General features: G+C 42.0%; 1 protein-coding gene and 1 long non-coding RNA gene across 5 annotated transcripts in view; one reads left to right on the forward strand and one right to left on the reverse strand.

The window, feature by feature from the left end:
- The window catches only part of B4GALT2 (beta-1,4-galactosyltransferase 2), a 625157-nt gene that overhangs the window by 302155 nt on the left and 296982 nt on the right, over positions 1–26020 (forward strand). The window lies entirely within an intron of this gene.
- LOC138294234 (uncharacterized) overlaps positions 1–26020 on the reverse strand; it is a 33523-nt gene that overhangs the window by 936 nt on the left and 6567 nt on the right. The window contains exons 2-4 of the long non-coding RNA XR_011203288.1: positions 9061–9145; positions 8207–8272; positions 1261–1311 (exon numbers count right to left, since the gene is read on the reverse strand). This is a non-coding gene — a long non-coding RNA (uncharacterized lncRNA). The remainder of the gene's footprint in view (positions 1–1260; positions 1312–8206; positions 8273–9060; positions 9146–26020) is intronic.

Raw genomic sequence — 26020 nt, forward strand, 5'->3', positions numbered from 1 at the left:
TGCAAGAGACAGAAATGGTTCAGTTTAAAGATGATTTTATTTAACAAAGAACCCTACTTTACTGCTAGGTCTAGTAAGGCAGACAACCAGCAAATCAACTTCTTCAGGGTGGTGGGCAGCCTGGTATATCCTAACTCCAACTCCTTGGAAAAGATTCTCATTGAGAATCAGTGCACATTGTGGATCCTCAGGTCACACCTTGTTTTAGATTCCACCCAGCTCATGACCAAGAGTTGCTACAGTTTCATCAAGGATGGCTTTTAAATCAATTTCCCTTGTTATGGTCCTATTGGATTAGGGAATGCCTGTAGGACATTGTTAATATCGCGCCTGCTGTCTTATTACACCAGCTCCCAGGAAAATATACAGTACCTTTTAACTCCCGGCCATTCCTAGCTAAAGCCACTTTACTACAGCCAGGAGGAGTTTTGTCTGTATAAATTATGTATATGGTTGTTTGAATATCTTAAAATCAGATTATTAATCATTCTTGTCAATCGTGTCAATCATTTCCTGTGTTGGCAATAGTCGTATTTGCCACTCATGTGCAAACAACGGTTCCAGTCCGATTGATGGCCTTCCTAATTCTGCACAAATAGACGAACAGAGAGAGAATGCTTTACAATGCCATAAACGTGATGGGGGAGCTGAACAAATGAGAAGATGTATAAATTCGATCAACTTAAAATAACGTAAGAGTTTAATTGCAGACCAGATCAGGCCTATGTTGAAATTGCAGCGCTTTAGAAATCTGGTGAATGAAATGAGAGTTAGAAGTAATCTTCCAGGTGTCAATTGAGTTTTGTTCAAGGTCAGTAAATGAAGTAGAAAAAGGAAGAGATTAAAAAGAGCTGTATAGAAAGCTAAAGTAGATGGGAAATTGGAACAGGATGTACCTGAAATGTATGAGCAAATAGAAAGTGATCACCAGTAGTGTGAAATATATTTTGTGGAATACGGACTGTATAAAGTGAAAGTTTCTTTAGTTCTTGTGGACTCCTCCCCACAAGGCCTTTCTTCTCTACCAGGGGCGTGGTCTTTGACTGTTTACTGGTTTGTGACTGATGTATACTCTACTGAACATATCGAGAGTCAAGATGAAACGAGTGTAATTGAGTCAGGATGGGAGGGGTGTGGTCCAACCATCTGCTACTAGTGATGAGGTCTGCAGCATCAAGTGTGGCAGCCAACAGTGACTTCAAAGTGGATTTGTCGTCAGCGTAGGAGGGCATGTCTGCGGTCTAGCCTTTCGATGCCTACCTGTAGACAAGAAGGCAATGTCTCGTGGGAAACGTCCATGGCTTCTTCTTACTAATTCAGAAAGAGAGAAAACTTGTTTAATAAAAAAACACATCGGCACAGCAGTGGTGTGAACCACTGTACGAATTCCACAGTATAATTAAGGCTCACATTTTTCCATTTTTACTAATTTTTACATATCAATAGAGACAGAAAACCATCTATTTCCCTGTCTGTGTTTATTTTTAAGTTTGAATAAAAATGGAGATTAGGCGTTCTTTCAGTGATTCTAAATGGTGTCAGATATGAATGGCAAGCTAAAGCGTTGCATATTTCCAATTCAGAGACTTAAAAAGGAGAGAATGTTTCCTAATGAGGCTGAACCAGCTGTAGATGTGCAGGAGGTTAAGCTAAAATGAGCAGGCGTTCATTTCATTGCATTGATTTATGGTGCATTCGTGTTCATCTCGTTGAAGTCTGTCGGGCATTCAAGTATTAGTGAATCCGTGTTGGATAAACAAATGTGGAATTTTAGTGATTTCAAATCCATTTTCTCACAAAAGAGTAAATAATTATGTATAAAGACAGATAAAGTTTGCAGAAAAATAAATATCGATAAATACAGGCAGAAACGTAAAAAAAATATAATAAAATTGGGAGCCCCCCCAAAAATATAATATAGTGAGTCAAGGAGTTGGGCCTGAAGAGGTCAGGGGTGGTGTTTATACCAAATATCCACCTGTCAATCGTTGCTGCAAAGGTGACAACTGAAATAAGACTCTCGAACACTTTAAAAGCAAATGGTGATCAGTGGAGTTAATTTCCAGCTCTTCATCTATTGAAAACAGCTTGGAACAAGGGCAGCCATGAATTTACTTGCGGGGGCAGAGTGAAGTCAGCATTTGCCATCTTGTCTGTCATTAGCGGTCCCATGGATTCATGTGAAATCGATAAGAAGAAGCGAGCCATGGGGCAGCCTTCAGAGAGTTCATGGTCTGGTGGGTTGAAACTGGCATGCGGTTCATTGGTTTTGAGAACTATATAATGAAGGCGGCGTGCAATTCAACACTGTGGTCATTAGGTGGCTTTTAGAGTCCATGACTAAAGAAGCGTGGAATGGGATCGCGGGCCTGGGATGTGATATGTTTAAAAATAAAATAAGCACCTGAGGCTAAGTGGCAGTCAGCGAACCGCTGATATGTTCTGACTACATTGATGGACAGTGCTGAAATGAGCAAAGGGACACAAAGAACATCCATACATATTCCCACACACATAGGGGATCATTACGCCCCTGGTGGTCTTCAGACTGCCAGGGTCGAGGTGGATTTCTAAATGCCGCCAAAGCGGTGGTGCGACGGCTTAGGTGGCGGTCTGACTGCCACATTATGACCGTGGCGATCGAGCTGCGGTGGGACGGCCAGCACTGCCAGTTCTCCTCCACAGGAGGAACTGGTGGTCCTAATCTGCCAGGGCAGCACTGCAAGTAGTGACGCTCTGGGGTTTACGACCCCCCCCTCTCCGCCAGATTTGACATGGTGGTAGCACTGCCTTGTAAAGGCTGGTGGAGACGGGGTGCATGGTACCCCAGGGGAGCCCCTGCACTGCCCATTTGCTTGGCATGGGCAGTGTAGGGGTCCCCCGGGCCAGCCCTGTGGCGATGTTCACAGTGAACATCGCGATAGGTGGTGGTGCACCCTATGCACTACAGCATTGCCGCCAGCTGTATTATGAGCCAGTATCAATGTTGTAGGCCTGACCCAGCATGGAACTCTTAATGGGGTTCGGGGGAAGGCGGCCGTACTGGCGGCAACCTGACCACTGGACTTCGGCAGCCGGTGAAAACCATCTGCCGAAGTCATAGTGATCCCTATAGTCAGAAAGCACAGAAAAACATACCCATTAAGACCTGTATTGGACAAAGTAGGCTGGCTCCAAGTGAGTGTGTTCCCTCTCATCTTGGATCTTCATTTGGAAGATAATTTTAATGGTTCTTCTGCCAAACGTAGACAGAAGTCCTGTCCACACACATATGTAACATGCATCATTGCACAAGGTGGGGTCTTGCAGTGTTCCTATTGGTGGAGCTGCTGCCCAGCTGGCAGAATCAATGCTGTTGGTTGTTTTGCTCTATTTAGGCAGCCCATTGAATGCCACTTTCCCCGTTGTCATTTCTATCCCACTTGCTGAGGGAAAACTCCCAGCATGCTAGGGAAATTTGTAATATAGTGCCCCCTTTGGGGGCAATCTTCAGTACTCATGTATGTGGCAAAACCTTCTCCAGGCCGTCCACCACGATCTGTTATCCACAAAAGTGTATTACGTCATGCAGGCAGGAGTCACTCCTAGCATAAAGTTTTGAAGCACGGTTATCTTGTGATCATTCTAAATTTCAAACAAAATTTGGAGCGTTTTCTCTAAAGCCTTATATAGCGCCTTGTGGTCATTTCAGAGTGCCAGGTTGTACATGTAGTTGTGCATAACTATGTAAATCTATAGTACTACATATTATCAAATGGGGTTACTGTGGTTAGGTCAGTGCTTAATTTGTAAAAAAAAAAAAAAAAAAAAAAAAATGAGTACCCAAATTAAGGCTGCGTTGTCTTAATTTCACCCCAGGTCTCTTTAATGCACTACCAGACTCTGCGGTCACTTTATTTCACTCTTGCCAGTCCCTGCTTTCTCCCTTTGTGCCGTGGTTTTTGTCTTTTCTTTTCTCCCTTCTTGCTCGTTTCTGTGTTTTTCGCTCTTGCGCATTGTAAATATCTGATGCAGAAAAGTAAGTGTCCGTCCCCAAACATGAGTGCTGGTGGGGCCCACCTGCAACCACCGGCTCAAATTAAGCATCGAGTTCCGTAAGGCTTCGGCATATTCATGGTGATTCTGGGCATGGCTGAGAATTGTACTGATTTTCTATGGAAAATGAGTTCGCTGTTAGGGACATGATGTGGCTTAGTGTGCTAGATGACATGACCTGCAGCTCTGTAAGGCGAGTTATGGCAGCCATCTTAGAGTTCCACCACTAAGTGGCAATAATGTACAAGAAAAATGCCAAAAGCTTACATATTTATCAGTGAATAGGGGCACCCCCAACAGCAAAACTCATCTTGAGTGCCAAACATCATTGAAATATTCCCGCTAGCTGGTCATCCACAGTACAGTTGATTGCTGCATTTTGTGATTTCCAAACTTGACCTTGTTTTTTTTTTTTTTAAGTTTAGATTTTTTGAAAGTTTCTTGAAGATTAGGTATGTAGGTGGTATGTGAAACTGACATATATTTTGTGTTTGCTTATCATGGAGTCATGAGTGAAAAGTAGCCCAGGCCTTAACCCCTAACGTCCACATGCACAGCGTTCAATGCTGTACATTTATTACTGACTTCTGGGAGGCTGCGGAGTGTTTCTAAGATAGGTTTCATTTCATTATGTTTTTCCGTGAACAATTACTCCATAGCATATGTGCATCAACGCTTCTCCACTAATGTGATCTAAACGCCAAGAATGGGACAACCATCTCATGTCCCATGCAAGCCCAGTCTTGACACGAGACACTCAAACTCTGCAGGAGGTGTTAATTCAGCAACTATGTTTTTCCACATCCACGATGAGATGACCTACCTTTTTACTTCTAAACATCATGGTCCTAACTATAAGTTTCACGTCATAAATTTAGCATTTTGTGGAAAATGTAGAAATTCCCACGGAGAGAGATCTGATTGCGTAAAAAGTAATTAGGTGCAATTGTTTGCGGTGTGATAGAAAGTCACTGAGCTGATGAAGTGCTGCTTTTGCATTAAATTGCAGAATATAGGGCCATATGTACGAACACATTTTCCCATAGACACAGAATGGGTAAAACCCTTTGCTACATCTGGCCCTTAATGTTTCCACAGATAGATGTGTACTGTGACTTTACCTTCCGTGTAAGCTTAAGCTTATTGTGGAAAAAAAACATATACGTGAGCTCACACACACACTTGCACACTCACTGTCTCTGTCACTCTCTGGAGGGGGATTTAACGCATCTCCTGCGTTCTCACATGCTGGCAGGTCATGCACTTCGCATGCAGTGCATCCCAATGCATTGGGTGCAGGGCCCTCAGCAGTGCTTAAAAAACTAGACGCGGGTCACACATGTTCGCAAGCCACCTCTGTAGTAAACAGAAGACCATAACAGTACAGCTCCACAGAGGGAGGACAGCGCTTATCAATGGGAGGTCACTAAAAGTAGTGTGAGACAACCTGCTTGTGAAACCCCATGACGCAGGACCTGTGTCTCCTTCTTCTCCCACGACAAGTCGAGACCCAAAGTTGTGAAATGCCCCCCTTCCACTGATAACAGACGTAACTCTATCTATTATCAGGTCCCATTACCCCATATGTTGACATTATATACCAAAGTCATTGTGACGATTGACAAAATGAATTCATTTTCTCCAAAACGTCCTTTGTTTGCATTCTTTGATCCCAATTAGAGATCAGCCATTCAAACCCCTCTCCAAGATGGCCGACACTATTTGGCATTTGCTAACTACTCGGACTTCGTTAAGTCCGTTTTCCCTTTCTATTAAGAGACGCCGTCACAACGCGGAAGCAATTAGCTTCCTTACCGCGTTTAAAATGTGCCGATCGAGCACCGGCTCGCTAACTACAGGGGCAAGCACGAACGTGGGTAGGTGCCTCGAATTGAGGACGCCTATAGACAAGTAAGTGTGGGTAATTGAATGCTAAGGACATTGCCTGACAGAGACGAAAAAACGTTTTCATTATACTTGGTATGCCTTCATCGAGTGGGACTGTTTCATCTGCAATGATGGTTAGATGGGAATATGCCTCGTTTTCAGATGTAGTATGACTGTTAACCTGGTGATACAGTTAGTTAAAGATAAGGAATAATTGAAACATACGGCTATTTTTTCAGATATAAGATTGAAAAAAATGATGATGTCAGGATAATTTGTTTTTTTACGCTGCATAGCAAATTTACTGATTCCGGCATTAATACTTTGTTTTTTTTAGGGGTTACTATATTACATATTTTGTCCCCTATTCTAGTCTTAAATATTTTTCAACATGCTAACAACATTTTACCCCTGCCAGAAGCTATAGGCTGGATCGTGCTACCCCCTAAGGGGCCCCCCATACGCAGAGGGCGGGTAAGCAAATGTTCTTTATGTGTTTGACACTCGATGCACAGATTCACATTGGGGGTGAAGGTTATACTACCGTGTTCTCAGAATTGTTTGTACTATATTTTTTGTTTTCTAGGGCGACCTTTTTTGTTTCAGACTATTGACGAGACAGTTCACGCAAATGCTGTAAGTGACTGCAAATTTCCTTTCATACATGCAATGAGACATAGTCTTCTTGTATATACAGCCAGGAGAAGTCTAGTTAGTTATAGGTCCTGATGAAGCGTTAGAGGATCTTTTACGACCAATATTACGCGAAACATGTTGACCAGACCCTAGGGGGCAGGTGACAATTTCCCAGTACTCCAGGCTTTCTAAAGTGGTTGAGCATCATTCTCATCTTCCACTTAACTATGTTTTTAATCTTGATCGTAACCCCTCGAGTTAAATATTAAATTAAAACAATTTTAGGGGTTACTAATCAATCTTAATTTTATTACTCTCCTGCCATTCAGAGTGCCTGACCTTTATAATCTAACGGCAGCTACCTCATATCAAAAAGATCTCCGGCAAAGAGCCCCCGAAAGGGGAGCCCGTCAGACATTGCACCAGCCGGTCTGACGAGGAGCTTCCCGATGATGAAGCATGACACCCTTTCGGGTGTGTGAGGGTTCTAGCTCCTAAACTTTAATTGTTCACCCTAGAGTTAGGAACTGTGTACTTTTTGCTATTGGTAACTCTATCCCAGCCTTGTCTTCCATTTGCACCATTGTTGCACTGAATCCTTGGTAATCTACCCATGCTCCTGAATGTGACAATCTGTGCTTGGCCTTTCAATGAGATACGTATGTGCACATCACACTGCAGGGTGTGCTGCGGCTAACATTGCCCTGTTGGCCATGAGGAAATAGCTGATCCAAGTCTTCATCTACTCTTCATCACCGTGCTAACCCAAGGAATGTGGCCGGGATGGGGTGTTCTAACAGCAATGCCTCATTCATCTTAGATCCGGGTGTACAAAAGGGTAGTCCTCTTGTGCAACAATGGTAGCCAGTTTACAGTTTCCTCAAAAAATCGAGAAGGAAAATCTTGTTTTGACATTCTACATGTTCGCCTTTATGAATTACCATCAAAAACCTTAAAATAAATTAAATCAACCACTTCATTGATACTCATTAATACCGTAGGAATGGGAACACATGGGGTTTGCTGTCTCCTATATTAGAAGTACATGAAAATGTACTTGTTAAACATGCCACTACATTACTGAGCCTGTAGTGGCCACTTTGCGAATTGAATCCACAGTAGTCATATTTGGTGCCTGACCAAAGCATGGTGGCTGAAATGAACAGACACAATTGCATTCTCCATGAGACTACTGCTCAAAACTACACTTTAAAGTATCATTTTATTTTCAGTTTGAGCTTTGTGTGTTTGCAAGATCTAAAATAGCCTTCATACAATTTTCTGTGTAAATATATATTACATTGCCATCATCATTAATAAAACATATTACCATTAAAGAAATATGTCATGTCGCCTACATAAACTTCTGGATATAGCCCAAATGAAACCAGTTGAGCAGTTACAAATCACATTTTACTTTCTACTTAGGATGGATTTTAAACAATCTTTAGCAATTATTTTTGCATAATTTTAAAATAGTACCTGAGAAAGCTGCCTTAGAATATTAATACATAGCAGAGCCCAGTCCTAAAAAGATTCCACGTTTCAAGAAACATCTAAAATCAGCTTTTCTGAAGCAAAGTTTTGTTTTCCCATACGAACACCCCCACAGGCAGCTAAGTGGAGCATGTTGTTACTGTACACTTACATAAATCTTCTCACTCTGTTTTGCTCCCTCTGCACTCCATGCCCCCGCGTGGCCTGCTTCCACTTTCTGAAACAAACAAATCAGTACATAACATAATTGATTTTCAGCTCAGGGTATATTTTATACTCATGTTATTACATGACAATCCATTACATGTCCTTATCCCAACTTCCTCTCCTATTACTTGTTGACTATATGCTTGTCTTGACTCTGTACAATGCCCTACTGTCTTTGGGCTGGGTTTCACCCTATAGGTATACTGTAGAGTATTTCCCAAAATCCCTTCTTGGAGCCTGGCCACTGCTACTCCTTCCTGAAGATAGCCATTGTTGAAGCCTGTGTCTTCTTCACCATCCATTCCCACAACAGAACCTATAGAGGGCTCCATGCCAAGACAAATGTCAACATCCACTAAGTTCAAAACCATGCCTTCTGGCTCATTCTGAAGCACACAAGTTGTGCCTTATGTGCCCTGATGCCCCTCCACTGGCTTTCAACAGAGGAAAGGAATTCAAGGCTTGATATACTTCAGGCCCTCCATAGTCACACGTTTGCTTTCTTTTTCAACCATATGACATTATACCGGCAGACCATATGCTGAGAGCTGTCATTTCCAAAGGAGATGTTGAGCCCACCATACATGGTACTAAATGTTTGGGGTAGAATGCTTCAATTACAGGTTCTTCCATCTGACAATCGCTTCTGCTACCCTACAAAGCAAACGTTCAGCGACATAAGAAAGCCAATAAGACATAACACTTTAAGCAGGCTTCTCAACTGTCAAAGCTATCTAGACACTTAAAAAAAACACCTTCATCCCTGGATTTTGCTGATTTAGTAATTAACGTATTTACCATAATTCCTGTAGACATCCCTTGTTTTCTGATCCACTGCTCTACTCTGTGGGCTCTCAGTTCCATGTACATTTGCACGATTTTCCTTGATATAAAAAAACAAAGTATTTGTTTATTTATGGTCTATTTTAACCTACCTCGTCAGTATGAATATCACCCCTTATTTGTTTTATAGTAATGCCAATTTGCAAGCAGCAATGGTTCTCTGTAATGGACTAATCGTAATCTCTACCTATCTAACAATTGTTCTGCAGTGACTTTATCATTCTTCAATATCCCAGTTTTCTTCATATGATGATGGACACGCTTTAGAACTAAAATTATGTTATTTGATGCTTTTTCCTGTATTACAGTAGGTTGCACAGTACACTGACACCACGAATGGTGGAGTTTGCAGTGTATGTACTCAGGGATTACATCACTTAGACCAGCTGGACCACCAAATTTAGCATTGATATTGAAACCAGCTCCTCAGGCCTCTAATCCTAGCCATTTATCATGATTCTCATATCCTTTTCCTTGTATTCGTTTGTACAGTTTCCATTCGTGCCCTGTTCTCTGTTAGTGTTATTCTGCTGCTGTCCACCTAGGTTTGCATACTATAAATACCAATACATACATGCATGCATACATACAAGATTGCTTCTCTGTCTCCCTGACCCCAGTACTCTTATAATGATGGCTTATTTAGGCATGAGGAACAATGTTATATTGATTTACGTTTGACTTCTCATGGAAGGGGCAGGGACACAGGCATTAATAGCCAGAGGCATGTTAATGAGTTCACCCTAATTACCCTTGCTGTTCATCAATAACATTATTAATCTTAAAAGCAAAGGAACAAGTGCCTGCCTCTCACGCCTGTCTCTCTCTCTCAAAGTAGTAATTAGAGAAATACATGAAACCAGTGATGAGACCGGGGAGCAATACTCTTCTTCTTATTTACTGCAAAAAAACTCATTAAAGAAGGACTCCAGGATGGACATTACTAATGCTGTACAGTATTCTCTTTCGAAGGATTTATGCCAGGAAGGGGTTGATGAATATTTTCACCCAGCATGTAAGGGTGTGAAGATACTAACATCAAAACTACAGCAATCAATTTAATTTACAGAATGACTCATTTAGCTACACAAGTGATACTCCAAGCTGAAATACATTTCAAAGGGCTTTATTACAAGTTAATGTTTAGAGTAACATAGATAATTCTCAGAACAAGACTATAAAGATGCAGAATCATAATAGGTTGCTCAAACCGCCTATAGAAGTTCAAATGGACTAACATCAAAAACAGTAAACATTCAATGATAGCAACGCACAAGAGCAATACAAAAATTTGAAAAGAAAGGAACATGCGCTGCCTAATCCTGTTAGTCATTTAAGTTGTTTTAAATTGTTTTAAGCCTATAATCCTTAATAACCTAAACATGGGGGAACCCTACTATTAGCAAATCCATGTAGCATGTGCTGGGACAAACGCATGCAGGAAAAAATGCAAAAAGTATTTTAAAAAATAAAAAGAATTTGGAAAAAGGAAATCTGGGGTATCCTAAGACTAACTAAGGTTGACAAAAAATGGCTAAAAAGGGAAGGCGTCAGCATTTCAGAAGCTCAGTCAAGAGTCTTCTTCTTTGGATGAAGGGAAAAATCTTTCTAAGTCTCAGCATGACATTTCAAAGGAGCAAAGGGTAGAGAGGAATATACCTCTCAGAGTCCAAGGTGTTCAGCAAGCAGCGAGAGTGGAAGAGATTCAGGTTCTCTGCTAGGAAGTTGCGGGGAGTGCTCTGCGAATCCAGCAGGGGAACAGTATATTAAAGTTCATATGGCACGATGATTCGTCCATCCATCACTCCATATGACGAAAAAGGTGGAAATGTCCAATGGCAAACAGTCATACAACTCAGACCGCAACTCCAGTGAGAATTCTCAGAATCTTCATGTGAATGGCTTCCATCTGTACTCTTCCATGTGAATTTGAAACATTTTCTATACATATTTATTCCACAGGTACTGAATGTTCAGGTCTCAAGGTTTAGCTCATAAGCCTGCTATGCATAAAACAATAGAATATCTATTCAAAGCAAGCTTTCACATGAGAATGATGTTTAAAAGAAACTTTATGCTAGAAAGAATGACTAAACATTTTGTGCACAGTCACAAAGTAGGGTCTTGCAGGCCTCACTTAGGTTAATGCAAGTGAATTACAACAGGACATTCATTTATGTATTTCATATTCATTTAGCATTCTAAACCATAAATTCAATATTAATAAGCTCCTGTGCTTACTCAAATTACAATAAATTCAAAATGAAAAGACTGTTAACATGTGACGATAACACATTACTACATTCTCTACATGGCATGTTACTTTTAAAACATTTTCCACATGAAATCTAATATCGTTTCAATGCTGACTGTTAGTTTTCATTATAAAATATAACATAATCAAGAATTAATTCTTTAAACATGCTTTAAACTTCTGACCTAGAGTGAATTTCCGTAAATATGGCTTTTCAGTGCATCACTTCACAACTAAACTATTAGTACTTTGGTTAACATAATGCATAGATTGTCAAACATTCATGATCACTGTGACATGAGGGACAATACTAACATTTCTGCTATATCACTAACTCAGTATTGAACAATAGATCATATGTAGAACATTTGTGTAGCAAGCACTACATTAACTGGAGCGGCCATATTGCTTCACGTCATTAGTAGATGCAGGATCCAATTCTTGTATTTCACCTAACAAGTCAGGGCATTCTGGGACTTCCTTTCTTCATTTAATTCAATTGAAGCAACAAGATTATCTACAATTTTAAAAGGAATGTCCGAAGCTGGATACATTCTTTATGTGTCACCTTGGGTGTGGACAGGACTTTCTTTTCCTGTATAGGATTTCTTGTGTCTCTCTATTTGTTCTCTGGCTTTTTACCCTCTTCTTCCCATGCTCCCTGGTTCACTGTGTGATTCCATGGCCTCCTGCCCTACTGTTGGTGGTTGTTCGTTCTTGTACATCTTCAGGGTTTAGCCCAGTAACCTCTGGGTGAAACTCCTTTCCCTCTAATTTCTCTAAATTGATAAAGCCTGGTTAAATTCTGTAAAATATGTTTTTAATATTGATTAATAAACCCGCAATGCCCACTCATTGCTCTAATATCCGTTTCACCATTTTTCAGTGTTTTATGTACGATTGTACAGCTCTTTAATAGTAGCACTTCAGAATTAGGTAAATAACTCAGTATCTAAATAAATACTCAAGATATTATTCCTCAGTCTCTTTGACTGTTCGCCTTGTGGTATTATGCAATCTAAGAACATGAAATCAGTGCCCAGGTGTTATTGTAGTCAACACTATAGAGTGTTAACCCCATATCACAATATCTACCCATCTACTTTCTGCTGTCCATGATCAAGACACTTATGCTTGTCTGGTCGCTCTTGATGTAACCGTAGAGGTAGTTCGTTTTTGGTCCTCTTCATGGCTGAGGTCCAGCTCTTGAGTGTTTTCCCCACCACATCTGACCGGCCAATGCCTTAGCTACCCCTGAAGCTACAGGGATACTTTACCTGCCTCATCTCATCCTGTGGTTGCAATTAAAAAGCCACAGGTGTGTGCTACACCTGTACAAGTGGCAATGTAATGATTGCCAACAGTATAGCCCAACAAACCCCACCAGCCACTAAACAACCACCATCCTCATGGAATGAAAAACAGAAAAGGTGGATGATTCACTCACCCAGGCACAAAACTTGGTTTCAGAAAAGGCTAGTGAGAACTCTCACTGCTCAATATAAAACACACCAAAGGAATAAAGTACACACAGCTGGAACCACCATCCAGGCCACCTTATCCATACTCAGGATTCACATCAAACTACAATGCATTGTTACAGTACCGGCTTGCTGGGACAGGGAGGGGTGGGAAGGGGTGGAGCGGCACGTAGGGGGGCGACAAAAAATAATAATAATTTTAAAACACCTTACCTTCCATGATGTGCCACTCCACTCTTCTGGCTCCAGTATTTGCAGGCACAGACTCCCAGCCTGCCCTACGGCCAATCCTTACCCTACTTTCATGCTGCTAGCAGCATGAAAACAGCGTTAGGATTTGAGGATTTGACGGAGCGCCCTGGCTGAGTGCTCCGAGGCAGAGTGGGAGCCTCTGCCTGCTCTCCAACCCGGCAAACCAGCCCAGGGTTGGAGAGAGCCCTGTGCGCATGTGTGCTTGGCCAGCCCAAGACAGCCAGCCAAACATACATGCGCACTGAGGGGGAGTGCCTTACACTCCTCCTCTGTCCCTATCATCGCCCGTAGCCCCACCCCTTTTACAATAAAACCATAATGAACCTGGTTTATTATAGTTTTATTGTAAAAGGTTTGCAGCTGCTGGCAGGGGGGCGACACTCCTTGTCACAGCGGAGGAGCCGACCCTGCATTGTTACTGTGATTCAAGTCAGCAACAAAGTACCAGACAATTCAGAAATTCACTATTTCCGACACCTCACTGCCCTACATGGTCTCATCCTGGGGTAATAATATTAAAACTATTATCTGTAACAATATGTCCAGAGGGTACGTTCTGTAGATCACAAAGAAACATTGTGCAGATATATTGCTGTAACACTGTCTGCACCAAGCCACTAGCTGACAATATAGCTGAAATGTCAAAACACTGGGGTTGATTCACAAAGGTATGTATGAGTTTGGGAGGCACTACAACAGGATTACTTGTGTGTGTACTTTTACATACCTTTGTGGATTGGCCAGAACATCCAACTCCCTAATTTTAAAAGTGCAAAGAGCACACAGTGCTGGATATGTACTGACTGTATAAGAATCTTCCCTGAACACTGCAATTTTATTTCCATTTTAGATGTTTTAGATGTTTTGGAGGCAATTTATAAAGGTATTTAGGAGCACGTTAAAGAGTACTGCAGGAGTACGATTTCACATACTCATAAGTGTCTTTCTAAATCGGCCTGTGTCTATAAAACGTTTCTCTTCATCAATGATTAGCGTATATTCAGTATTGTTCATGGTGAATCGTTCAATATTTCAGTCCACCAATTTTGTTTTTTATAATGAGGTATTTTTGTCTGTTTGGCAATATTTTTTTATCTCCTCATCTCTGTGGATGTACAATAACACTTATCTGTACCTCCATAGTCAATGGCTTGTTAGATTTCTGCATCATTGGATAGTAAACATCATATCTCTTTACTTAAAATTGCATACAAGAAGTTCAGTTTGCAAAGCATTCTACTAAGTGTCTGAAACTACATTGGAGTAAGATGTAAAAAAAGGGGAATGTGAGCAATAATAACTGTCGACCAAAGTTGGTATATCATTTAATTAGATTAAACCACCAAGACTCAAAGTTTCATCTTCAGGTCACAGTTTTCTTGTGATGAATACCTTTCAATCTGAAGATTTTTGCGACTTTTCAGATGTAAATTTAACTTGCATGTCAATGGTAATACTAACAGGCAAATCCCTCTTTCATAAAGCTACCATTGAGAAACACTATAGCAGTTTCAGTAGTAGGTTGATAAGTCCATTTGAACTCAACCTACTTTGAAAAAGAATCCACAAGAACTAATGCATACATTTTTCTTGTGATGATCAGGATGTACACCCCCCTAATAAGTCTAAGACTATTTCTCCCAAGTTCCTATTGGAAACTGTGACTGGACATGTTTCACTTTGACAGTAGTTTTGCATTGTCAGAGTTAAAGTAAATAATACACCTTTTCACAACATTTGTTATATCTGTACTCACATATGGTCACCAGAGCTGTTGTCTGATTATTTTCTTGGCTCGCCTTCATGCCAGAATATGCTAACATTAAAACATCTTAGCAAATCTGTTTAGGGAGAACAACACATACTTCTATCATTACAAATCCATCCTTGGTAGAAATACTATCTTTGACTTACCAAAATATTGCATTTCAGGTGACAGTAACTTTTCTCCTGCCCCCACCCCTTGGTATCACATTCTATAACTTTGAGTAACACTTCATATTTGTCAATGGCATCCATTTAATTTTCCTTGCTAAATCTATCCTCACACAGATTATACAAATTTATCAGCAATGGACGTAATCACATCTTCTTCGATTTTTCAGATTTAGGCAAAGGAGGAAATAATCTGGATGGATAAAGAGTCAGCTATCACATTGCAAGTACCAGGGATATAATTGACACAAAAGCTTTACGTGTACAATTTAGACAGAAACCTCACTAAAGCGGAAGAGGCCTTATCTATATCATTATTGTTAAGTAAGGATAACTAGGGTTAATGATCAGTTTTTAATGATTAACTTTTTTCTCCATAAATAAGTTTTGAAATGCTCAATAGCCCAAGAGCACTCTTTTGATGGTGGAATGTGAGCCTTCAGAATTTGACAAAGGTCTTGAGGCAAAAGCTATAGTTTTTTACAACCTTTTGACTGTTAAGTTATGATTGTCCCTAAACCTTCAGAGCTGGCATCCACACAAACAACACTTTGAATGTTTTCATTAAATAAAGACATTAAGTGGACATCTAATTAATGATTTTTACACAAAGCAGATTTGACACCTTTTTAAAGATGTGCTGTACGAGGGGATGCAAAGAGGAATAACTCATCAATAAACCATGAGTAAAATCCTAAGTATGATCCTTATCGATCTTTGCTTATGGGTGCAGGCAAAGCTTCAATAGCATCAAGATGTCGTTTTCGCATATGAGATGCCTTGAGTAATCCATTTCTTTAGTGAGGAACATTATTTTTCCCATTTGCAAGGTCATACCTTTTTCATGTAATAGCTTCAATACTTGGGTCAGCCTAAAATTGTGCATTTCACAGGGTCTGCATAAATCACTATATCATCTTGAAAGGCGATCAAACTTATAGATTCCTAAACAAAAAAACATGAGCTTCTGCAAGACTTTAGTAGCTGATGCCAACCCATATGGCATTCTAATATATCTAAATGAACCATCAGGTGCAATGAAGGTGCTTAAATATCTACAATCTTCCTCTAACTCAATTTGTTTCAATGCAGATTTGAGATCTACAGAGGTAAAACATCTTGCTCCATTCAGTTACGCTAACAACTCTTGAATTTAAAGCAGCAGATGACAATTGACCAAACTTTGGGGCTAATTATGACATTGGCGGTCCCACCGCGGGACTGCCAATGCCACAGGGAGGACGATGCCGTCATCCGGCTGCGTCCTCCCTGTCATATTACAATGTTCCTGTGGGGCTGACCGATGTGAAACATTGTATTACGACGTTCCCGCCGGGCTGACTGGTGGGAACACTGCTATGGTATTGGTCTCGGCTCCCTTAAGGGAGCTGCAGCCAATACTGTAGCACACTAGCACCCTGAGAATGCACATTCTGACGGTGCTGAGCAGAAGGGGCCTGTGCCATGGGCATAGGCAGTGCCGGGGCCTCCCTGTGGCCCCCAGCACTGGCTTTCTGCCTGCCTTTCATGGCGGAGTGACCGCCATTGAAAGACTGGCAGAAAGCTGAGTTGTAATCAGCACGATGGTGCTGAGTTCAGTCCCGCCTGGCTAACCACCACTCAGACTGCCGTCTAACCATCAAGAACTGCATTTCTGGCAAAGATGGCAGTCTTCAGGCGATCCTGCCTACCTGAGTTGTAATGTGGCGGTAAGACCACCTGGAGTGCGGCGGTCCGACGTCACCAAAAGGCTGGCAGTCTGAAGATCGCCAGCCTTGTAATGAGGCCCTTTGTTTCTTAAGAGCTCTCAAATCTGCACACAGTCTAAATAAACCAGATTTTTTCTGTACCAGAACTTTGATAGAGACCCATTCAAAGGACTCAACTGCTTTGGTGACCCTTTAATCTAGTAACTATTTGAGTAAAGAACTAAGTTATTTTCTGGCATTCAAAGGTACATCCCTGAGTTTGTGATTAACGAGATAGCATCAGCTTTTAACACAATTCTTTGTGTGAACCCCAACTCTCTGTAGAAAACATCTTTGTACTGAGAAATGACATCCTCAATACCTGGTTCTCTTGCAGTAAATTGGTTCCCAGCTGATGGATCCAGAGCCACTCCCAAATTTCCTTAGTGTCTCTGCCCTAACACAGGTTGTCCATTTCTTGCTACATACATTTTTCCCAAAATAATATTAGGCATGAAAGTAATTGTCACCATAAAATAATATCCCTTAATGCTAATTAACGAATGCCCATAAACTTAAATCTTGAAATCATTGTTTTCCAGATTCTTATTCTTTCACTGTTTCTTGAAGAATAATTCAAATATAAGAGTAAGCAGTGATCGTCAAGTCAATCAGCATTACAGTTTTCATAAAATCAATCATCATTTCAGAGTTGGGTGGTTTGCAAGGATCTATTTCAATGAAATAAACATCACTGATGTGAAGTGACAAAACGTTTTGCTTTTTCAACCAACAATGTGACATTATTTTTACCACTTGTAAACTCTTCAGAGGTTAGAATTGATTTCTTGATTAGAATTTGTTGTGCTGGGATTGAAACATTAGCAAAATGTCCTGATCTCCCACACATATAACAATCTTCTCTCTAGAAATTGCAGGACAAGTTGTCCCACTGAAACGTGGTCCACCACCACAACTGCTGCATTTGCCTTTATTATTATTACTCTGTAATTTAGTTTTGTTCCACTTGTTTTTTTTGTTATTTCATGTCACAACCATTTTCTGTGTATGTAATTCTCTTCATTTAATCACTTGAATGCTTTGGTGTATATTACAGTCCCTTTAGCAACATCAATAACATCTGACAAGGTTGAATTTTTATGTCTATGCCTGATTCTTTTTGTACTGTGGCAATGAATAATACTTTAGTCACAAATGTAATGTTCTGTAATAGGACCACACTGACAAGTGGCTGCTACAAATCCCAAGGAAGCCACCTAATTCTCTAGTGGCCTTGCACAAAAATCCAGTTGCTCCATCACCACATGTGAAATGCTGCTTGAGTCAACAGCTTCAGTACATTCGTCGTATTCCTGAGCCAGCGCACTGTGGAGGAGCTACAGGAGTTAAATGAGGAAATATTTATTGGGTTTTTGTACCAGAAGAATTCATCAGCAGACATTTCGTTTCCTTACTGAAAAGAAAGTATTACCATCAAATGTCACCATATAGTTATGACGTGAACTCAGGCATTTTCTCCATTTCATTGGTTGATCACCAAATGTCTGTAACAGTGAAAGTGGAGCATTGCCACACTGCTGCGTGCAGAGTGTAAACTGAACAAGGAAAAGTTGGCAGCTTTATGTAAGCAGTTATTAACAGATAGAAATGGCGTATTTTTTAAGTCAAGTTGCCAAATAATTTCCTTAACTTTCCGGTAAACACAAAATAAAAACAAATGACTATGTTTGATCCCCGTGCTAGAAATAGCTTTTAATAAGGTTAGTGTGAACCATACACTAGAGATTAAAAGCAGTCTGATCGCAAGTGTGAGATGTTGGGGCAATTAAATTTAAGTCTTGAAATACCAGGGCAATTGGTCGTGTGTGGGTTGATCTACTAACACAGGCAAAAAAAAAAAATATTCGCACATACAGGACGTTGATGCCAGATGGCTCATGTTTAAGATTTGCTCACACAGCTGTCTGACGTTGTGTACGTCAAGGTAGAGTTAACAAAACATAATGGCCAAATTTAAGGGGTGGTTAGGCCGGATGGCTCTGCTTACAGCTGCGAGCGCGCCATTGTGTGCAGCAACATAGAGAGTGGACAGCTGGATGCCTGGAAAGGCAAACAATTGTAGGAAGAAATCCCCGGAAAGGAAAGATTCCAATGCCAAAGCAAAAAGGCGAAAACAAGATGCCGCCACCCAAAAAAATGGAGCAAAAGTACAGCCCCACAGGCAAAATCCAAAGAATCCAGATGAAAGATCGTCAAACAAAATCCAGATGAAAATATTCAAAAGTGTCCTTTAATGAGGCGCGTGGAGACATGACTAAAGACAAGAACATCTCGCAGCCAAATTGAAGTAGTAACAATGCAACAAAGCTCTCTTGGCCAAATTGAAGTAGTAACAATGCAACAAAGATGTTTAAATGGAGTGTCTCCCCAGTGGCAGCGAGGAAGGGTTGACAGCTCAGTGGGCAGAAGGCAACTCAATACCCATAAGGAATGTACTGCAGGCTTGAGGCAACAGAGTGCAAAAGTTTAAAGGGAATCACATAGTTAAAAACAGGTTGGACATACATGATATTTTAAATTGTACTACACGTTAATAAGATTATACTGTAAGTTAAAGTGAACATTACAACTGTAGGCCGACAGGGACCCCATACCGTTGACTTCCACTGTACATTTCACTCTGCTCTCTGTCCAAGACTTCACCTGGAACCCGCCCCCTCTGGAGTGTTTACAGAAAACTCCCAGAGGAGGAATCCTCGCTTCTGAACATGAAATGCGTGTCAGCGCCGCATGCCTAAGGTGCCCTTCAGCTGTAATTGTTGTGCAGAGGTGACAGTAATTCGTGTTGTGCTCTTACGGAGATATAGGACAACCCACTGGTGCTGCCGAGTACATCTTCAGGGAAGTTAATGCCAGTTTACGTCTCCCGTTCTCCTCCTCCATGTCCTCCTGTCTCCACATTTCAGCACAGCGGGAGGTGCCCTAAAGGGCATCTCTTTAAATAGGAGCGAGACTGAGAGACAACTCCTGCAAGCGGTAAAGGCAGGTACGTCATTTAGGGGTAGCTTGGGGTCGCAGCTGTGACCCCTGGCTTGCCCCTTGCGACCCCTGGCACTGTCTTTGCGACCCCTGGCCTCAGAGGTGGCAAATTCAGTGCCAGGAACACAGGGGCAGCTCGTCCTTATTTACGCCACTTGCGGCTCCACTCGCTTTGTTTTCTGTCAATTTGTTATTACACTAATAATGAATAATAAAATATTATTCACTATTAGTGTAATGAAAATGGAGTAAAAAGAGTACATTTACTTGGAATATGCCTTTCTATGGCAACTGAGGTAAGTAAAAAATGCTTTTAAATGTATGTCGTGTGCATGCTTGCGGGTGAGAGTGTGTTTATGTGAAAGTGTGAATGTAAGTGTGACTTTGTATGTATAAGTGTGCGTGAGTGAAAGTGGAGGTCAAAGGGCGTGTGATGTCACTTCCGCTACCCCTGGCATTTCGGTGAATTGATGCTCAAGGGTAAAGGGTGCCTATAAGTTGAATGTAAGCTTATCATGCTTGAAACAGTAGGTAGGCATCATTCTATCTGTTAAGTTACATAGTTTTTATACTGTGCAGATCCACCAATTGCTTGACTCAGTTCTCTTCAGGCCACTGCATTTGTCGGCGATTGTGAATTTGTGCCATCTGCAGACTGAGGTCCCTAGTAAGACAAGTGTGGATTTATATTTAGTGTTACCTTTCCCTGTGGATTTTGGGTCTGATTTACAGTTTGGAGGAGAGGATCATTTAGAGTCCGGCAGACCTTCAGTTTGTCAGGGACAAAGACTCTTCCCGCCCGATGGAGTAATGACTGTCAGAGGTTTAACCGTCTGACTGCCTGCCTGGTTTAGAGTGGGCGGTTGAATGGTCAGTTTTTACTTTCAAATACTGTCATCAAAAACGTGACTGTAAGAGAAAGTAAACAAATTTAAATGACCCCCTAAAGTGTGGGAGAGAATTTCCATGGTGAGAGGGGCCATTTGTTTTTTTTTATTTTCAAAAAGAAAAATCCGCTATGGGATTTTGCTTTTGAAAGCAGCAAAACACATTGAATGTGTGCAGGGTGGCACTGCCATGTTGACAGGAATTGCCTTGACTCTGGTTCCTGCCAATGGTCAGAGATGTTCCCTGGGCTAGCTAATATTTTTAAATTCGGATTGGGGTTACTCGATGGGGGCGACCGAATATGTTACTCCATCACCCTGACCAGGTACAATCCACCATACTCCGATATCTAACTCAGGCCCTTAGTTTTGAAGGGGCATGATCCTACAAGCTGACGAGCGTCTTTTTATGTGGAAGGTGCTTCCAGGTTGTCTCTGCAGGGAGAATCCCATGTCAGCAGTTTGGTCAAATCCATCAACTTGAGGTCTTGTCAGGTCTTATTTTGAACAAGTTAGTTTCTAGATCACTTCCCACTCTATGTGAATTGGTAGATGGAGTGTATCTGGCTGATTTCCTTGTTGACATGATTTGGGCTGGTGAGCAGGGAGTTGGCCTTAGTGAGTGGGCTTTAGCTCTGTTGTCAAGGAAGGCTGATCTCAGAGGTAGTGTTGTTGCTTCTAGCAGAACTCTTGCATAAGCCTAATCTCACTCTTGTTCCCTGATCCTGTCTCTCTCTGTCCATGTCTCTTGCGCTCCAGGATCCTGGGAAGGATTGTGCAGGCTGTGTTTGTGCAGATGGATGCCATGCTCAACTGATGCACGCTAGCGGTACAGCTCTCTTGGGCCTTTCGTGGGCATGTAAAAGGGTTCTGACTGAACTGTCCTAGGCCCTGACATCAGCACTGGGGTTCTCAACATTTCGCCTTAGTAATTCTTTTTGGGATTCCATGTGGATTCCGAGTGGGTTTCTATTGGTTACTTAAGGAAAAGCCATAACTATTAATCTGAGATAGATACGGTCCTTCCAGATCAATGTTGGACATCCCTACATAAACCATATAACAGACTGATGATTGAGACTCATGTTGGGCGCCCATACAAGGTCCAGATACTACTGTGCCAGTGGAGTCCTTTAGATAGATCACAGGCATAATGTGGGTGGTCTCAGCTTGTGTCTGGTACATATGCCTACAAATTGTATCATGGTCTACTCTCTTTGGGTGTAATCAATAATGGGCGAGTGTCCCTCACCTGAGAAAGTGGGATGTTGGGAGTACAGAGCAACCACCAGAAAAGCTACTCATGATGTCTGCTGATCAAATTGCAGACTATTCCCTAATGATGTTTCTCATGCTCAATTTCTAGCCTGTTGCAAATGTTCCTCCTGTAATTGGGAAATCGAAGCTCGCTGCTGGAAAGGAGAGCTGTGGGCTAACACAGGCACGTATCATTCCATTTGTACCTGAGTCAGTTTGTGTTACAGTGTGGGCCTTTTCCTTGTGTCAACAGATGTCAACTGCCTGTTTAGGACTATGAGTGGTTCTGGATGAACTATACTCCAGCACTGGCTTTCCTCTTGAGGGGGGTGATCATGGCGGTGATGATTCTAAAATGGATCACAAACACTCAGTTTAACACTAGTCAAGCTTATGTAGTAAGGGATATTTTATTAGTCATCGGTCTTGGTTGCATGCTGGACTTTCTTTCACGTTTCCTGTACTAGTGCGACTACATTGAAACTTTGAACTCAAAGTAAATTAAATCTCCACAAAATTATCTCTTTGCATGTACTAGGAAAGGGAGTATGACCCGGGAGCTGGCAGTATTTGTGTTCTGCTATCCCACAGGTGCAGCATACCTTTGATCTATTGTACAGCCAGGGGGCAAGTCAGATCCCTGCAGCCCCTGCGACGGAGGGGGTCCCGCACCCCAGCACTTAATTTGTGCTGGTGATTGCTGGTGCTCGGATTCAGCACTTATTTCTAAACATTGGCATGTATTTATAGGAAACCACCACTTGGTGGCGCTTTATTTGTATTTGTAATCAAAGGACATTAGTAAAGAATTTCTCCTACTTAATATATCTTAAAAAATTATAAGACATGTACTTTAACCTGCAGTTTAAAGTGATTTGTGGGTTGTGCCCACTGCAGTGCACTCATGTGTAATACCTTAGGCCTTACCACTTAATTTTTTCAAATTATGCACTGCCCCATCCTTCAGCGGGCCACCATTCAGCCTGAAGCCTAGAGATATCTCTGAGTTATGGAAATCTCAGATGCCCCTCATCACATTCTGAAGGAGGACTACATTACTTTGTTTTAGACCACTGTGTATGGCTTATGCATAGTGTCAGTATGTGTTCTAGCTATTGATTAGTCTACCACATCTTTACAGATTTGATATTCAACAACTGATCATCTTTCCTTATTCATACATTCTGCTGTCTTCGTCTGATTCTCCACCTCCTAACTGCTGCCATAAACAAGCTGGCATAAATATCCTGCCTGTTGGTCATCTGTGGGTTTGTAGAGTCCAGTGGTGGGACACCTTTGTGATAGTCGGCACAATCTTGCTATTTAAGCCACTTTGTGATAAGATCAACACTTTCTTGTGTAAGAGTTGCCAAGATTGTCTTACCCTGAATGTGCACAGTAGCACACATTAACCTCTCATTTGTTGAGAACCTATTTTACCCTTTTTTTCATCCCAAAATGTATGGAAAACCTAATAGCTAGAATTGCCCAACTGCAGATCATTTGGTCATACCAATATATGAAGAAACAAGGGCACTGACCGCGGCAATTCGATGAAATTCAAACATGCTTGTATAGCCCAGGGGACTTCTATAACCCTCCAGGGGCCGCCTAGTGTTAGAATCCACCAGGTCACTTATGAAGTTCTAATCAACCAAACAGCCAAGTTTTTAATAACTTCCTAAAGGAACATTCGTCCTCAGTCATCCTGAACCTAGTGAGCAAATTGAATATTATTGTTATTGAAAAGGGGGGTGGTGCTTAGCGATGACCTGCCCATCTCAAAATGGAGGGGTGGAGCAAGACTTCCTGAATGGTTGTTAAACTCCCAATAGCTCCATCGGAATCCTGCGCATAGTGGCAGCTACCTCTCCTCTCTTGTACCCACTAGGAAGCCTAAGCAGTGATGTAGCCAGTGCTTCCGGGGCCCTCGTGCAAGGAAGGAAATAGGCCACCTGCCTGCTGTTTGAATTCTAAAATACAGCAATAATCTGGGTTTAGTGGACCTCCTGGGCCTCTGGGCCCCAGTGTCGTGACACATGTGTCACCAATGAAAGTTTCACCCCTGGAGCTTCCAGAGAGGTGGGCGGGGTTTGCTCTAGTGTCCTCTCAAACAACTATCAACGACACGTATTTACTGGACAGTGGGGGCTGTCAGGGCATGGAGGGACACCAGTCACAGGGGTGTCTGCGCTGATACCTAGTCCCACATTACAAATAGGGCTCAATTTCCATGTTTGCGTCATGGCGCACCTTAAAGCAGGTGTGCCGGGTGCAAACATAGAAAGTGCGCCCTATTAGACAGAATGCGCTGCCCTCAGGATTACCGCGATCTCGTGCTGCCCGCCGGCACACACATTCTAGAGAAATACGGAGCAGCTGTTTAAAAACTGTTCTGTTTCTCTGTGCAGGCGGCAACCCACCTTCACTTTCAAAAGGGATTAGAGATCCCATTGCATGCGGGTGCAGTGAGTGACTGCACCTGCCTGCAAGGGGATGTTTGGGGGGGATCCATGGGACCCCTTTTAACCCTCCAGAGATCCACCTTTTTGTGGCGCACTTTCAATGCGCCTTCTAAAGGCATGTTTGTCTCAACACTCATGTTTGTCATTAATACGCTGCAGGCTCAGAGGCAAAGATATTCCCTCATTTGCATGGGGCCACGACCCAAACAAATGAGGGAAAGCCCTCTAATGATAGCCCTGGTGCTATTTTGGCACCAGTGCTATCTGTATTACTAAGGAAGGGGCTGCACAAGCATTTGCGGCCCCCTTCTGTAATAACAAAGGGCCAGATGTAGCAAAGTTTTTTACCCATTCTGTGTCTATGGGAAAAAGTGTTCGTACATATCGCCCAAAGTGCATAAAGCGGGTGCAAATGCCCATTACGCCCCAGAGCACTTGTGTAATATGGCCCCTGGTGTCCGCACATTAGCGCCATCTTGTGTTGGGCTGCCGGTCAAAAGCTGGGAGGACCAGCGCCAGAGCTAACCTCTTAATTCCCGAAAACAGCACCAAAGGGTTGTACCCTGCACTGTGGCCAGGGTCGGGTTGGATATTCTGAAGGACCTGGGGGATGAATGAGTTGTCCCTAGGGCTGGGACTGATGTTAATCTGCCGGCCCCACAAGGCATGGTAGCACCGCGTTAAAGGGACTTGCGTTTTCCTGTACTTCTAGGAAGGCACTGGTTAACAGTGATGTCACTTGTGTGTGTGTGTGTGTATTTACTACACAAAGATAAGGATATGTACACCTAGTCAGATTTACACATTTTAAGCAAACGTGCATGCACACGCGCCCGCACATACGCGCGCGCACACTCTCTTATACAGTGTCTCGTCGCAGGTGACCCCGCTAGTTGTATCGTGGCCCGTTGTCTGCCCCCCTCTGAAACCCCTTCTAGAGCCGCAAATGCGTTATGCTCCACTGAGATATGTAAATCTGGCTTCCTAGCAGGCCCTACTTTACATATTTGCGGCTGTGAGAAATTGAAGCAGACAGTTTCGATGAGCGGTAGATGAAGTGATTATGAGGGCGCTTGCATGTGATGCAGTTTCAATCCTGCGATTCCGCGCTTCCTGCTTTATTAAAGCCCTCAGGTGCCGGGGCGAAGGGATTGAACGCGTTAACCCTTGCACTGCTCTCGTGCCTCAGCAGCAGGTCAGCTTCTGAGGGAGTCTGTGTGTAGAGAGGACACGGATGGGCAAGGAGCGAAGAGACTCTCTGTGTGCAGTGCTGCTAGCTGTTTTTATACTACATTTTCATATATTTCTTCATAGGGGCGCCCGGATTATACAAGCTTTTGCAATGCAATAGGTCTCGCATTTGCTTGAGCTAGAGCTGGATTTGAATTTGAATTTATTAATTAATTAAATGCTTGGTTAATCCAAACCATTGCATCGTCTATACCACACACATAGCTTAATACATAAGTCATATAAAAGAAACCATAAATCATTTAAAATGCTATCTGTAGAAGCCCTTATGTTCCTTAATTAAAATCAATATGCTTACATAAAATTCTGTTACCATATCCATTATAATTATACTCCCAGGAGTGATTTGTGTAAGGGCAACCAGACTTAACTAAAAGATTTATTG

The sequence above is a fragment of the Pleurodeles waltl genome, chromosome 4_2, assembly GCF_031143425.1.
Source record: "Pleurodeles waltl isolate 20211129_DDA chromosome 4_2, aPleWal1.hap1.20221129, whole genome shotgun sequence".
Taxonomy (NCBI): Eukaryota; Metazoa; Chordata; class Amphibia; order Caudata; family Salamandridae; genus Pleurodeles; species Pleurodeles waltl.